Source organism: Chinchilla lanigera, unplaced genomic scaffold (assembly GCF_000276665.1).
Source record: "Chinchilla lanigera isolate Chin_1 unplaced genomic scaffold, ChiLan1.0 scaffold00008, whole genome shotgun sequence".
Classification (NCBI taxonomy): Eukaryota; Metazoa; Chordata; class Mammalia; order Rodentia; family Chinchillidae; genus Chinchilla; species Chinchilla lanigera.
The window spans coordinates 33,819,869-33,835,864 of NW_004955409.1; the positions used below are offsets into that span (position 1 = coordinate 33,819,869).

Here is a 15,996-nt window from a genome sequence, read left to right on the forward strand (position 1 = left end):
TACATAATAATTTTGAGTGCAATGCAATCTTATAAATTTAATGTACACACTTTATTTAAATGATGCAAACAGCCATATGAAATTGCACATGATTAGGAAACAGGATGAACTCATTTTGCCTCCTGCTTGGTTTCTCATAAACATGAATACATAATATTGTTATGCACTGTTGTTCATAGATGTCTTTTACATAAGGGTAAGTATCATATTCTTTAACTGATTATTTTTGGAGTTCTGCATGTTATTTTTGTTTCATCAGATATGTGCCCCAATTAAAATAACATTTTTCAAAAAATGAAAATATCACAAAACTTGTCATGTTCATTTTGAAAAATAATTGAAGTGTAGTACATATTATTAGACAGGATGTCATTCCACTGGTCTATATAAACAAAAAGCAACTGTTCTTGAAAATTGAAGCATTACCTTGTGTAATTAATAAAGTACATCAATTCAGATTTGTAAATAAAATATTGTTTAAATCTAAAGTATTCAATATTTTGATTAGATTATTTTTTTAAGGAAAAATATTTAACGTGTATGTGCCGAATTTTTTTTTAAATAGATTTTTATAATTGCAATGGAAGGGCAATTGTCTCATTACAAGTGGTACAGAAGCCAATACTTGGGTTACCATAGATATATAAACAAGTGAATACTGTGGAACAAGTTTTAAGATCATTTTGGAAAAAACAGTTCTGTAGAAATGCATATTTGTATTTGTTTCTCTAATAAATCTGCAAATAGCTTTAAACACTAATTAGTTTTAATTATTTAAATTATGAGTTCTGTTAAGTACATAACACCTGTTTTGCCTTATATTTTGTGAAAACATTGTCTCATGGAAATGAATAGGCTTATTCTGGAAATCAAGGTAGGTCTGCATTTATTTGAAAAGGTCAGATATTTAGCATTTAAGTATGTTAACCTGTTTGAAGTGATTGAAGTTTTGCATAAGAATAGTTACACTTTGACCCCCTCCCCCCGCTAAAAATGTCCACCAGTTTGGCCAATGCCCATATCAGTAAAGGACCAATTTGTATGTGCTTTAACTCAATCAAGTAAAAGAGCAGCAAATGAATGAAACCACATGGTCAAATGGTTGGTAATCAAAAGATCATTTGATAATGATAATCAGCTTCTTTTACGTACAGGAATAAAGGAACACAGATTCTTCTAAACTATAGTGCCATAGTCTTTGATGTGATTTACACATTATGATTCAAATTGTTAAGCCAAAATACATTGATTCCCCTTGAATTATGACTTTATAATATTGAATGTTGAAAATGTTTTAGGATAATGTATGATCACCTATTCTGTTAATATAGCCTCAGTTTTATGTAAAATGCTATGAAGACAGATATTCAAGAAAAATGCTGGTGTATCTTCTTTTTGCTATTTTTTGGTCTTTCTGCTTCTGCAGAGATACATTTTAGTGAGAGATTGAATTGTGTATTGCAATCCTATGGAACTACAGTGAACATCCAAATTATAATGAAGTATTCAGAGTTGATAATTTATCTTTAGCAAAATATTTGGGGACATTTGGCATATGAAATCTTCAAGCATTTTCATTGGGTTGTCCAAATTTACAATGCTTGGTCAGTAACAAAATACTGTCAAGTACTTGTCAATGTTTTAGGTCGTGGTTAAAAATTTTTTCTTTAAAGGAATTATTATAACGTAACTTTTAAAATAAGGACTTCTACAAATTTCCACATATTTTACATCATTTCCCTAAGTGTTGAAGTAGATCAAGTCCTTGGTATAAATTAATATTTTAAAATATTTCAATATATTTAAACATCATAGATGACAATTTTAAGATATTTCCATATTTTGTTACCTACAAAAGAGAATGACCCCTTTAGGTAATGACTGTAAATCTGTAGTGAGGTCAATCCATGCTGAAATTGTACTGGAAACTAAACCATAACTTTAGTGTTTAAAACATAGTCTAGGGGCTGGGGATTTAGCTCAGTGGCACAGCGCCTGCCTGGCAAGCATGCGGTCGTGAGTTCGATTCCTGGTACTGCGTGGGGGGTGGTTCTAGAATTGAAACTTTAAAAAAATTATCTTAACACAAACTGTCTTATATCTCATTTTGAGGAATAAAAGGAAAGCTGGGAAAATAAAACCTTTTGCATTTGAATTATTTTAAACTTTTGCATTCAGATGAGAACCTAACTATACTGTATTCCAAATATCTTAAGAAAAGCATTCTCCAGTCAGTTCTCTGCAGAATATATTTTGTGGGATTTGAGTGCCTGCTGGAAACGATTTGCTAATAAATTTACCACCTAGGGACACAACTCAAACATCTTTAATAATTCAGTCTTCCGTAAAGATTATGTGTATTTGGTTTTATTTTTTGTTTGTTTTTTTAAGGAAGGGGGTTGTTCACACATAAAGAATAGAGGTGATTATCAGGACAACTTTATCTAGACAACCACTGGATGTATCACTTTAGGATGTATATAAAGTGATATCAAAGGCCAAATACCCATGTATTATAAGTTCTCATCCTTCACCAACAGAAAGAAAAACTGAAGATGTGCTTCCTGTGAAGTTTGACTTTATAACTTTCAGAAAATGTTATTTCTATATGTAGTACAAGGTTTAAATAGAGACCTTTTAAAATTCACATTTTAACCTTCAAACTCATAAAACTAGTTTTCATCTATTCTACAGATAGCTAAAGGAAAGCATTTTCCATTGGTTTAGAAGCACGCTTCTCATTCAAGCTTTTAATAATTGCATATACAACTTTCTTAGCACAAAAATGCTCACATTCAGGGAACTTTTAAGATACTTTCTTTTGGATTTTTGGTTGTGTATTACAGGGGTGTTAAATCCAGAGCATGTACATTGAGATAGATCTTCAGCCCTTTTTTAAATTTCTTGTTTTTAGACAAGGTCTTGCTAAATCATTAGACTGCCTCGGCTGGGCTGGACTTGGCCATCCTCCTGTCTCGCCCTTTCGGAGTACAGGAATTATAGGCCTGGACAACCATACCTGAGTCTTGGGATTTGTGAGAAAATTCCTAAGGCCGGGTATGGTGGCACATATCCATAATCTTAGCACAAAGGAGGCTGAGGCAGGAGGATCACCAGGAATTGGAGAATATTGTGGGTTACACAGTGAATTGAAGGCCATCCTGGACGAGACTTTGTCCCGAAAATCTATAATAAATAAATAAATAAAGTTCCTTGTAATTTATCTCCTTAAAGACTTAAAATCATTTAATGAAACAGCTCTTAAAATGTACATGTTATTTTAGTTGGCATTTCAGTTTATTATTATGCACCAGCTTTTAATTTTAAATGTTTTTTCTTTATACATTAAAATATTAGAAAGTTTTATAGATTCATAAGAATGACTGATTTTTCTCTTTAAATTTCTGGAACAAATTCTATTATTGATCCATGCAATCACCATTAGTATACTAAAGGTAAAATTTCTCATATACAGACTTTGAATCTTGGATACAAAAGGAAAAACAGTGGTAAAAGAATGCAAAGCACCAGAGAATCAGTCTTTGGAAGAGTGACAGGATAACCAAGTCAGAGACCTGAGCCAGCCAGGACATCTCAGATGAGGGCTTGAGATGACATAGCCATGCAGAGGTTAAACCAATACAATATCTCTGTTGTGCATTCTCATTTTTGTAACTTTGTTCTCTCAGCATTACTTTTAAGCCGGTGTGGCCATTAGGGTTCTTCTGTACACCAGGCATGTACATGAAGTAATGCATCAAGGAAGTGGTGTGTAGAAGGTGGTGATACCACACAAACACTATCCATTATGTCAGTAATTCTACCCTGGTGTCATTACACCAAATGTATTAAAACACACTTTTTGGTTATTTTCCTTACTTTTCATTCATAATTTTTGTTTTCCAGTCCTTCACTTTTCTTTTCTTGAAATGAAATCAGTGAGGAACTTTCACCAGTTTTTAAATTTTTGAGCACATTGTACTCCAGGAACCAAAATTGATATTGAAAGTGCAGATACAAAACCTCTATTTCTCGGAATAGGTATTAACACTTAATTGAGATCAAGTATAATATATTTATACCGATTCTAATTTAGAACTGAGAATAATTTATTTCACCAGCCATGAGAATGTCATCACTTGTCTATGGTGAACCAGTTAAGACTAGAATAATTAAGCTTATCACACCTCTTTTTATATCACTTCAACTGTTTGGGAAAAGCAAAGTTACAATTATAATTATAGTACTTATTGTAATATTTTCTTATCATGAATATAAGCCTTATTGCCTTTAACCTTAAGTAGCTTCAAGAAGTTGAACTTCCAAAATTAAATTTTTGCAAAAATGTTTCCGAATACAAAACTGAGTAAGACTTTTTTTCTTGAGTAGTATTAGGAAGGTATTTTCATAAATGATCCCTGAACATGTGATGAGATTAAAATATCTATTTTGCAATGTACAGAATGCAAGTTTATTTTTCATTTAATTCTCAATATTATACAATGTAGACATTAATTTTATCCCTACTTTACAGAAAATAAAATAATATGCAACTGCTGCATCTGAAGCCACTAAGATAAAATTAATAAATTTCAGATTGATTGCACTTTACTGAGAATAATCCAAAGTATTGGATAAATATAAAGCTACTTTAATACAAGTTAGGTAATTTCATTTCCAAAAAGTTAAAAATAATTTGAAGTTTCTGGAATCACATATATCTTATTTAAAAAAGCAAAGTATACTACTAACCCATTAAGTTGTAATTTTAGACCTGTTACATTGAGGGTTGCCTCTATAAAAATAACGAGTTAAAGAAACATACTAGTTATGAGAGCCAAAGAATTTTATACAAATAAACATGTTCAAACAAGTGCAGCTACATGGCAAGGACATAGAGAATTACGTGAAATAAATGTCTGTTTTCTTATCTGTCCAGGGTGTTTGTCGTGTGCCCCTAAGAAGGACTCAATGGATTTTATCTCCATGCTCACAAAATCCAATATATGATTTCAAAGCAGTTTCTCAGTGTTGTTTTGCTCTTACAAATCAATAAGAAAGTTTTGCCACTTGATAATGTTTTAATTTTGAAAATATGCATGTACTCGAACTATCAAATAATGTACATGATACTCAAGAATCAAATGGTTGAAAGTTTCATATTTACATGGCTTATCTTCCAAAACTAAAAAAAAAAGGTGAATTAAGGATTTATGTTTAAAATGTATTGAAGGATGTATTTTTAAACCAAAACAAAATTAATCTACATCATTTTTGTTTTAAATTGAATGAATAAATTTAGAAAAATAAATGCTGTCATATAGAGATTATATGACATAGCACACTAATAAACACATTGCTCCCTAACCATTCTATTAGAGTTATAAATTTTAAAACATTTATAAAAGGCATTTATTCATTTTTTTAATTTGTTAAATCCTTGTGTATTAGGTTATAAATATTATTGTATAAAACAATTAAAATCTAATGTGTTCTTATAAATTTTGTAAAAGCTATAAAAAGATTAGAAATGACAATTTGTGAAAGATCAATTTTAAAATATGGATATGGTCTAAAGGAACTTTTAAAAATTGTGCAATTATTTTGTTTGTTTTTTCTCATGTTGTCTTTCTCTTTTCTGAAAGACCGGGAAAAAAAGGTGTGAGTGGTCTCCATGACTTGCAGTATCAATCATGGTATACTCTACAAGATGTGTCTTTTTTGATAGTCTCTTTTGTAATCAAATACATCCTTTTATATGTCATATGTACTTACTTCGTTATCCTAATAGTTGTATCAAATTAACTCTGCCATATCCAGTTTTGATCATCAGATTTAACATTCAGAGAAGATATTTTGATAACATGTCTTTAAAAGTGCTTTAATATCTAATATTAAAGGGAAAGAATATTTCCTAATGTTTTTATCAAATTATGCTATTTTGTATTTGGGTTATAGTGTTAACATTCTCGCTGTTAATAATATATTCAGTTTTGGTTTTAAATTTCTTCAAGAAAAGCAAAACAATGTAACCCCTGAAAATAATGTTTGGAAAATATTTCATTTACTTTAGACTTCATAGTGATACCAAAAATGTAATGATTTATGAGGCAATTTTGTAATATGTATATTTTTCTCTAAATTAATATTCAATAGAATGTTCTACCAGAAAATAATATTTTAATTTGAAGTGTTTTCCAATAATTGCCTTGCTTTATTTTCCAAATGAAGAGATATGTAAATCATTTGGTATTACTTTCTGATTTTTATTCTACCCTAGAGTCGAGTCTAGGCTGTCCTATAGTAAAAGTATATTATGGCTAGCCTAAAATGGATTGAAATTAATTCTGTAAAATAAGTATTCAAAACAATAAACAATAAGAAATTTAGACTTATAATTTCTATAATCTCATAAAGTATGAGGATGCTGATTTTGATAATAGGAAAAGAAAATTGTGGAGAATTGTGCTCAATATAGGAGAAAAGTGGGTCCTGAAATAGACTAATAAGGATTTGAATCTCAGTTTCACTCAATCTCTTATCAAGTTTTTTATTAGTACACTTGTGCAGTACATGATGACCACATTCTTCCTGGGGAGCTGGTGCATGTACATAACACATCTTCTTTTTCGTTTCCTTCTGCTCCCCTCCCTCCTCGGTCCCCTTACTTTTTTCCAAAATATCTATCTTCCTATTTTCTGTTATCGGTTATTTTGCTTTTTATTTACCATTTTTAGACTCAAATATCCTTTTTTGACTATGGTGATTGTGACTAGCTGAACATACAAGAATTCATTTACAGTTTGTTTAAATATACCTAAATTTCAGTACCCAAATTCAACCTCAAGGAGGGAATTTTTGATAACTGTCAGTTGTTCCTTTAAAAGAGTAATGATACCTTTACAAACTATACTGACCAAGAGCAACTGTACCAGAATATAAGAGAAGGATAAAACCTAGAATAAAACTCTTAAGTTTGAAACATAATAGATTGTGTAGAGAAATGCCTAAATATAGTATAAGCGCAAAATAGATATGAAGTAAATATTTTGCTATATTCATGTATTTATTACGCTTTTGTACGGATGACCCCATAAAGTTAATATAACTTTTCACTAAACTGATCAAGTAATGGAAAAAGTGATTATATAAAGATGTGATTACTTTAATCATGGCTTCCTAACCCGTGAAATGAAAATTGTAGTTACAGTTTCAAGAGGCTATTTATGAGTGCTCAAAGAAAATACTTTTAAAATATATTTCTTGTTTCTATAAACTTAAGTGAACAAATGAGGAAGAGCAAAAGCTTACAATGTTCTAAAGATTAATAACAAAATTTGCAATTAAAAGCTTGTTGAAATTAGGTGAAACATTGACAACTAATTAATTTGAGAAAATGAATTTTGTGAACCAAGTTTATCAGAGTGCCCAGTAGCTAGTCATCCTTTATCTTTCATAAGCCCCTCAAAAGAAATCTTCTTTGCACATCAATAAAAATAAATAGTAAACTGCTAGAAGTCCTTTAATAGGTATACTGTATTGAATATTAGAGTGTATCTCAACTTTTTGTTTTTAACTCCTTAATGTTTTCTATGTCATATTATTTCCTTGTGAACTCATTGTTAATGCAGTTAGATATGTAATAAAATAGAAAACACCCCAGAAGTTTATATGTGAAATTCCATGTATGTGTTCTATTAAAAGTAAAGTTCATTCAAAACTTTTAAAGATAATAAATATCCATTTTGAAAAAAAAATACTCTTGAAAGTGAATGAGAAAATGTTAATGTATATCAGTATTTCTTAATGGAAGAATTGTACAAGAATTAAGATATTCAGGTCATTAACATCATGAAAGTGTTGTAAGTTCACACAATATAAAAGCTCAGAGGGAAAGTTGTTGCAGCCTTTGTGGCGTGTACTTTGTGAGGTAATTTTAGGCATACTTTTTTTTTTTTTTTTTTTGGTTTTTTGGTTTTTCTCCGGTACCGGGAACTGAACTCACGACCTTGCGCTTGCCAGGCAGGCGCTTTGCCGCTGAGCTAAATCCCCAGCCCCAATTTTAGGCATACTAAGACATGGAGTGTCCTAACTGTTCAGGTAGCTCATTTGCCATTTAAAGAACCCAGCAGAGCCAAACATTTTTATATTTGTTTATAATTGTACTTCGAAATTTTGAGAGTTCTCTCACACAGCACCTTCGCCCCCCACATACAATAACTTCCTGAAAGTGGCACAACCAGTGTCAGATTTAACACTTTCTTAAACTATAATGCTGAGTTACATAATTTCAATAGCAGGAGAGTGGGAAAGGCAGACATAACTCAGAATTTTAACACACAGGACATTGTATTGTTAAGATATTCAGGGAATACCTTTGGAATCGTTAAAGACTGCCTGTTAGAATTTAAAAGTTGAAATAGGGTCTTTCCACCAGAAGAACAGCAAGTCTCACAGGAAAAATTGACACTTCAGTGCATAGTAAGGGGTCTTGTTGGTGGTTCTCAATATGCCTACCAAGTTACTAGTAGCTACCAGTTGTGGAATATTTACAACTTTAAGGAGAATATATTTTAAAAGCTAATTTCAAAAATCAATAGCTTCAGTAAAATTAGCTCAAACTTAGCTCTCATATTTCACTAAGAAGTAAACAACCCCATGTGCATATGATTTGCAATATGAGGAAAAATGTAAAATGTGTAAGAGATTTTTTCTGCTCAAATACAGGCACCGTGTATTATGAGCTTCTTAAACTGATGGCAAAATTTTGCATATCCTCAAGGTTTTGCAGGAGGCATACAAAACGGGAACTCGGAGACACAGAGTTGTTCTCCCAGGCAGCACTATGTACTTTAAAGGATGTCTTAAGCACTAGGTAGGGGTTAAACAACATGAAATTCAGTATACACAATAGCCCAACTCTCTGGGATCAAAGTATATTTGCTGCCATTGTCTTGCTAAGATCAACCATAATGGAAGACAAGCAAATATTAGGTAGATGAGGAAAGTACAAGATAAATGACTACATACAAGATAAGAAATTATTAATAACTATTAATATTTGAAAAACAATGGAATTTCTGTAGTTTTTCATTCTCATTAAATTGAAATTTTAACAATAGTAATCTCTGGAAATTTTGCTTGTTTGAAAGCATTAAATTGAATATTGTGATTAATGTTCAAAATACACTATTTGCCATTGATAGAGAAGGCTCTCTCAATAACGAAGAATAAATGAAGATGCCATTAGTAGGGGGGGAAAGAAATGAATCATTCTCAAATTGAGCTATGAAGCCTAATTCATTTGGCTTGTTACTACTCCTGGTGGATAGTAAGCAGTGATAATCATCTGAGTCCTCTGTGATAGATGATTAGTTTTATTAAGAGGACAGATAACAAAATGAATATATTTCAACCTAGGTACTTTAAACCAACACTTCAAAATTATTTCTTATATGAGTTTTAATAAAGTTACCAACTCTTGTTCACATTACCAACAAAATGAAGTTTTAAAACATAATGTAGTGTCAAAATGTGAATCATACCACAGAATATGGAAATCTAAATGCCCGATAAATCCGGTACATATTACGGGTAAGATCCTAAGCAGAGGAAGGCTTCTTTATCAGAGCTGAGGAACACGCTGTAGTCTTCAGTGAGTGCCACAGGGTTTCATACCAAATACTTGAAGAGCTAATTCTGAGGATTTTACACACACACACACACACACACACACACACACACACACACACACGTTTTAGTCATGATTTTAAGGAGGAAGAGGTGATTTTGATGTTTTCGAAGGCAGTGCTTACTTGGGATTCACACTTTTCTATCTCATTCACTGGGTGTTTAAAATGGTAATCCTCAGCAGAAAGTTTAGAGACACTGATTCATCAGGAATGTGCTTTTTACATCTAATGCTTAGGAGGTTAATATTTCAGTACAAAGATTATATTTCTTGGTGCAATTTAGGAAGACGATTTAATTTTTATTTGATGAATATATTAAAATTACATATTTCCTACCATTACAACATAAACACTTTTTGTTACATTTAATAAAAGAGAAAAGCCATACCATGAAACAATGACTCAATTTCATTTTTCTTGCTAATTTTCACTAACATCTCTGTTTGAAAGCGAGGTGAACATTCATCATGGAAAATTATATACACATGTAAAACATGAAATATGGGCCAGGCCTATTATGAGAAATGGCAGCTTTCCATTGTTCGAGCAGTGAGAAGACCGAAAATTGTTCACAGTATGCACAGAACAAAGACAAAGATGAATTCCTCTTTAAAATATCAAAATACTCTTCAACCATATGAAATTTTAAAGTATATATTTTAAATTTTTAAGCATATTAAATTTTAAACTATATTGTTTTAAAGTATATTTCATTTTTTGCATTAAAAAAACGAACATTATACTTTGAGTCCACCCCTAAATATGGCTCTATAAAGTACTTAGGGCTACATTAGACAAGCCTGTACAAAAAAAATCTTAAATTATAAAACAGTAAAATTTTCTTTTGTGTGATAGTAGGTCTTCACTTATACTAACTATAATATATTAAGAGTTAGAAAACTAACTCAGAAGACTGTTTTCTGTGGGTAGTCTCTTTGTATATACATCAAATAGCGTGTGAAAAATAAATATGCTTAATCCCACCGATCATGCCCTTCCCCAAACCTGTAAGCTAGAACAGCGCTGTGTTTTGATGCAATTGAAAAAGTAATGCATAACCTTGTTTTTGTTTTTGTTAAAACATTTGAAATAATGGTTATTTCTCCCTATTTGGTTACAAATTTTATTTCTAACTTACCAAACTTATCTCAGGTTCTAAATTTTTGTTACTACTGTATCCCACCTTTCAGCATAACCAAGGAAGATGACAATAAAAACTAAGGAAATGCTGCTTTTTGCCACTTTTATCTTATCAATCTCTACTTTCATTGATTTTGGAAATGAAAACTGTAAGGAAAAACTAAATTGTGTACAGTCAGAATGTGAATATCAACTGACTTAAATTATACTGACCCCTATGTATATTCTATACTATCATGTATTTTTAAAAGGGAAAGCTCTAATAATTTCAAATATGTACATTTATATTTTACTTAAAATTCTGATGACACGTGTTGAATACCTGACAAGGCCTAATCTGTGAGAATCACTTAATCTTTAGTGTGCATAAAAAATATGGCACACAATTCACTAATAATGGCAGTAATATTTAAATGTGCATTGTGTTAAATTTTTAACCTGTCTGATGCCTGCCGAGATCAACGTGTCTCAGAAATAACTCAGAATCTGAAAAGGTAAGTTTACATGTGCTCAGCTTACATTCTTTATGTTATAAATAATTCTGTAGACCTTATTTCCAAGCAATGAATAGATGTCCACCAATGGCCTAATAAAATTTTAACTGGCTATTGGATGTTGTATATTTCACATGGCTGAAAGATGTAAATTAAAGCATAGAAGATGAGAAACTTACACTATATAGCACCCATTAGAGGATCTTATGTTAAATATCTACTTAAGACTTGTTTTATTCATTCAACAATCCCTTATTTGAGAACATTTCAGTTGACTTCAAGAAGTATGACTGGTTGAGGGCTGACTCCATGACTTGTTCCCCAATGTTGTCTTAAATTACTGTTTCCACTGGATGATTTGGTGAAGCATACAGTACTAAATAAAATTTCCTGGTTGATCTTCAACAAATGTCTCTCGATTAAATTCATAAAGTATTCTAACATTTCTTTTAGTGGGAGAGGAAACATCAGAGGTTATTTATAGCTTATAAAGTGACAATATTAAAATTGAATAATTCCACACAATACAAGATTTCTGCTTCCTGTACAAGAGGTGATCAAAAAATATGGCTAATGTTTAATTTTTTAAAAATTTATGACAGTAAAAGACACATTGTCATTAATGACCCTCAGAATATTTCCCTTCACTTCAAGCATACTTATCCCATCGTTCTTGTCACTTTCTACAGCAGTCCTGGAAGTTCTTTTTATGGGTATGTTTACAAAGTGTGATCAGAAATACAGCGAATAGTGCTGCTAAATACTACCCAACAGGAAGACAGACTTGGAAAACCATTCTGGTGTGTCCGCAGCTACCTTATTCACAGCATCTGGTGCTGTGAGGCTTCTAGTTGTTCCCCAAAGGTCAGAATGACCATGAAAGGTAAATACTTCAAAATGATTCAGCGCATCAACGGAGACACAATAGTGCAACTAAAGACACTCTTAGATGTCGCTTGTAGCCTTCATTATGCTCCAGCAGATTCCTAAGGATGAATATATTTGAATATTTTGTGATACTATGCATATATATTTGTGATGTTTGGGATCACTTATTTCTCAACCACCCTCACTGGTCAGGAGTGAAAATAAACTTGAGAGGTGACTGGGTCAAATACCACTTTATTGATGGCAGTAACAAGTTAGTGTCCATCTACGATGGTAAGTTTAATGTCCTTAAAACATGAAAGGCACAAAAAGCTCAATATTGAAAAGCTGCTTACAAAAGCAGACTATGAAACTTGGTTTCAAACATTTGTTTCACAAATCATCAATACTTGGAAATATGAGAGTATACCAGCATGTTAGTCCCAAAACTAACTTCAAGCCACAATCCTATGTTACAATTAAGTATAAAGTTGAGATCTTAATACTGAATAAAATGAACACATGTTCAGTCCTGAAACACATCCTCATATTAGTCTAGTAATAAATGCTACCTTTCAACTTTGAGAGAAACTTAATAATTCAAGAAGTGCTTCTTACTTCCTTGAGAAACGAATTGAGAAATTTCAAGAAAATAAGTTGCGCCTGAAAAGGCTTGTGTGTTTATAAATCCTTCTAAAGAAAGAATGGTTACAAAGTAAGTAAAAAAATATCAGCAAATAAGACCCCCTTTTTCCATTTAGCATATTCTATTTATATTAAACAAAGGGGACATGAGGATAGTATTACATTTTTGTTTTGTTTTTGGTCTTTTTGAGACAGTGTCTCCCTGAACTCCCTGTGCAGTTCAGGCTGGTCTCGAACTCCCTTTGTAGCCTAGGCTGGCCTCGAACTCACAATGATCCTCCTGCCTCAGCCTCCTGAGGGCTGGGATTCCAGATGTGCGCCACCAGGCCTGGCTTCAATGCTAGATTTCCATGCTATTTTGTCACGTGAAAATAGTTATCTTTGTTGAGGTAGAGGCTCACAAATGCAGTTCCATTGCCCCCTCAACTATTCACTAAGCATTACAATATATACTGGTGGCCCTCTGAAGGGCACAGTGAATTTCAGGTAGAACGAAATGGAGTACCTGCCAGAGAGCGCTCACATTCCAGTTGGGAAGCAAACAATTAGATGTGAAGAAAATGAAACAGCAAGGGGTACAAAGTGACACGGAACAGAGGTGGGGAAGAGCGACTTCTACAGAGCAGATGGCAAAGAGCGCTGGAGGGCAAGACCTCCATTATAGTTACTCGCTCTATTGTGTGGGTTAGAAAGGGCCGGAGGTTGTTAGTAATTCCCCATCCATAGCTGTGGCCAGAAATACATAACCGCGATCACTTTGTGATTTTCATTCTTTAATTCAACAAAGATTATGCACCTACAACATGCTTGACATCATAATACACCTTGAGTTTATAAAGGTAAAAAATACATCTTGTCCTGACCTTGGAGGAAACATAAAATAGTGCACAGATTATAGTGTATGATAACACTTTATCTATAATACGTGTGTCTTATAGAAACAAGACTGCACAGAAAGACCCAATGGAAGTAACACTAGAAGACAAGTACATGGGACGATGTAAGTAGTTTTGGTTTGGTTTTTAGTGGTCATGTAGCACAGACCTAACAGAGTTGTGACTGGAAATCATATGTCTTGATCCTCAGCCAAGCTCGGTTTCCAGGAATCCATACCAATTCATAAATCTAATTCAGGGAATAATGCTCCTACACAAAGGAGCATATTTCAAAAGCAAAGTACATTAGGAACAAGAAAAGAAATTACTTCAGAATCTGAAAAGAAAAATCTACATTTAGTGCTTTCATGTTCAGAAACTAAATTTTTTAAAAACTTCTTGAGTCTTAATATAGTATAAAGCCCTCCATCAAGATAAATTTACAAGCAAATGTAAAAGCTGAGCTTACAATTTCTAATAGGCATGATAACTGTACAAACTGATTTATTTTCTTTTTCGAAAGCTAGATAGAGTGGTAGTGGCTTTTACACAATGGAGCAGATGATAATGAACTGACTGTTCTTTAGGAAAAAATCTACTTTCCAAAACGAACGACAACATGGAGCATCAGCACAATGCTGTAAACAATCACACATAAAGAGCTGCCAGCCCACTTGCCCAAAATATATCCCCCCATTTTATTTTGCTTCCACATAGCACACTTAGAGGTAACCTTATAATGTAGGTCATTGTTACAATGAAAGTGTATTGGAATAGGAATTTGAAACCATTCTTATCTTCATGCAAATTAACTTATCCTAAGGAACTGAATGAGGATAAAGATTTAAATACATAGACTCTCAAGAAGATGGGGGATCAAGAGAAAGGAACAAAGGTTAAAAGAGAGAGAGAGAGAGAAAGCACTCACTCCAAAATAGCAGACTTGAAGAGGAATAGAACAGAGGAACAGAAAAATCCAAAACAATGGGATGAGTTCTACCTGCTTCCATCGGGGTGGGGAAGTGGGAGGGGATATGTCATTACAAAAATGACAATGAAAGAAGTACTGGAAAATCAACAGTATTATTCTTTGTAAAGTACCTCATACAGTGCTTGAGTTTTTATTTCTTCAAAATCCTTTCATCATCTGCCTGTTTCATATGTTGTTTGTCAAGGTTTTACTCTTTTCACTCGAGAATTTTGCAAATAGGGTTTCCCTCCCAAGTGTGTATTTCGTATCAGAACTCGCTTTAGCATGATGACTTCCATACACGAGAAGAATGCTGGCTGCCGTATAGATCCTCATCAATTACTCAAATTCCCAATAAAGAATCATCATGCAGGCCTTGGTAAGACATCTGGCCTCACATAGGAAGCTGGTGCAGGGGTGGGGTGGTGGAAGGAAGAGGGAAGAAGCTATGTCTAACAGTAGAAGGGTGTACAATTAAATCTCCAAATCAGGCCACTTTCATAAGTTTAAGGATGAGCAATAACTAATTAACACTAGTACAAAACATCTACCCAGATTTCCCAAACAATTCACACTAGCTACTGCCCAGTAACTGCCAAAAGTCAGCTCTGAATCACCCCTCAGTGGCAATATAGATAGATATAGCTTCTAGTCACAAAAATGAACACATAGACTACTGAACAGATCATTGATGACAAGGAAAAGCACTGAGGAATAATGCCTGCCTGGCCTTCACTGCGGGGACAGGAGTTTGTCTTTCTCAAACACTATTTTGTAATAATAAAGATCTGAGCAAGTCATGACAAGAAGACACTGCTGCATCATAAGACATCCCCAACAGTAAAACTTGTCAGGTTCTGAGTTGTGAAAGTTTGGTTTACTGTTGGATAGATATGCCCAGAATTAACCCACTTCTATCATACACTGGCTTAGATTGTAATGAGCATTCATATTTGGGGATGAAAAGAAGTTAGATCAGAATTGTACCATGTTTCGTTTTACTGCATTCTTGCTGCATTTGGAAAGAGTAATGAGAAAACTATGTAAAAACATCCCTGACCCTGCTGAGTTACTACTATTAACTGTGATGGTGACATATCCCAAAGGAATGGGTAGGCAGTAATGAATTGGCACATGGACTAGATCATCTAGGTTGCCTTTCCAACACGTGTGGGCCCAAGGGTTTCAGCTGCCTTTTTTAAACTACTTCCAGCACAGACACCCAATCTCTCTTGTAACACTCATCTCTAGGAAATCTGTGAATTGCCTTTGTTTTTTTGGTCTTATCCACCCCCCATCCTTATTTCTTTGTC

General features: G+C 33.1%; 1 protein-coding gene and 1 long non-coding RNA gene across 2 annotated transcripts in view; one reads left to right on the forward strand and one right to left on the reverse strand.

Moving 5' to 3' along the window:
- Positions 1-488, forward strand: part of Nova1 (neuro-oncological ventral antigen 1) — a gene marked incomplete at its 5' end in the record, with an annotated part of 138,410 nt that extends 137,922 nt beyond the window's left edge. The window contains 1 exon segment of the mRNA XM_013510444.1: positions 1-488. This exon segment is cut by the window's left edge and continues 5,055 nt beyond it.
- The window catches only part of LOC102018366, a 63,615-nt gene that overhangs the window by 42,689 nt on the left and 4,930 nt on the right, over positions 1-15,996 (reverse strand). The window lies entirely within an intron of this gene.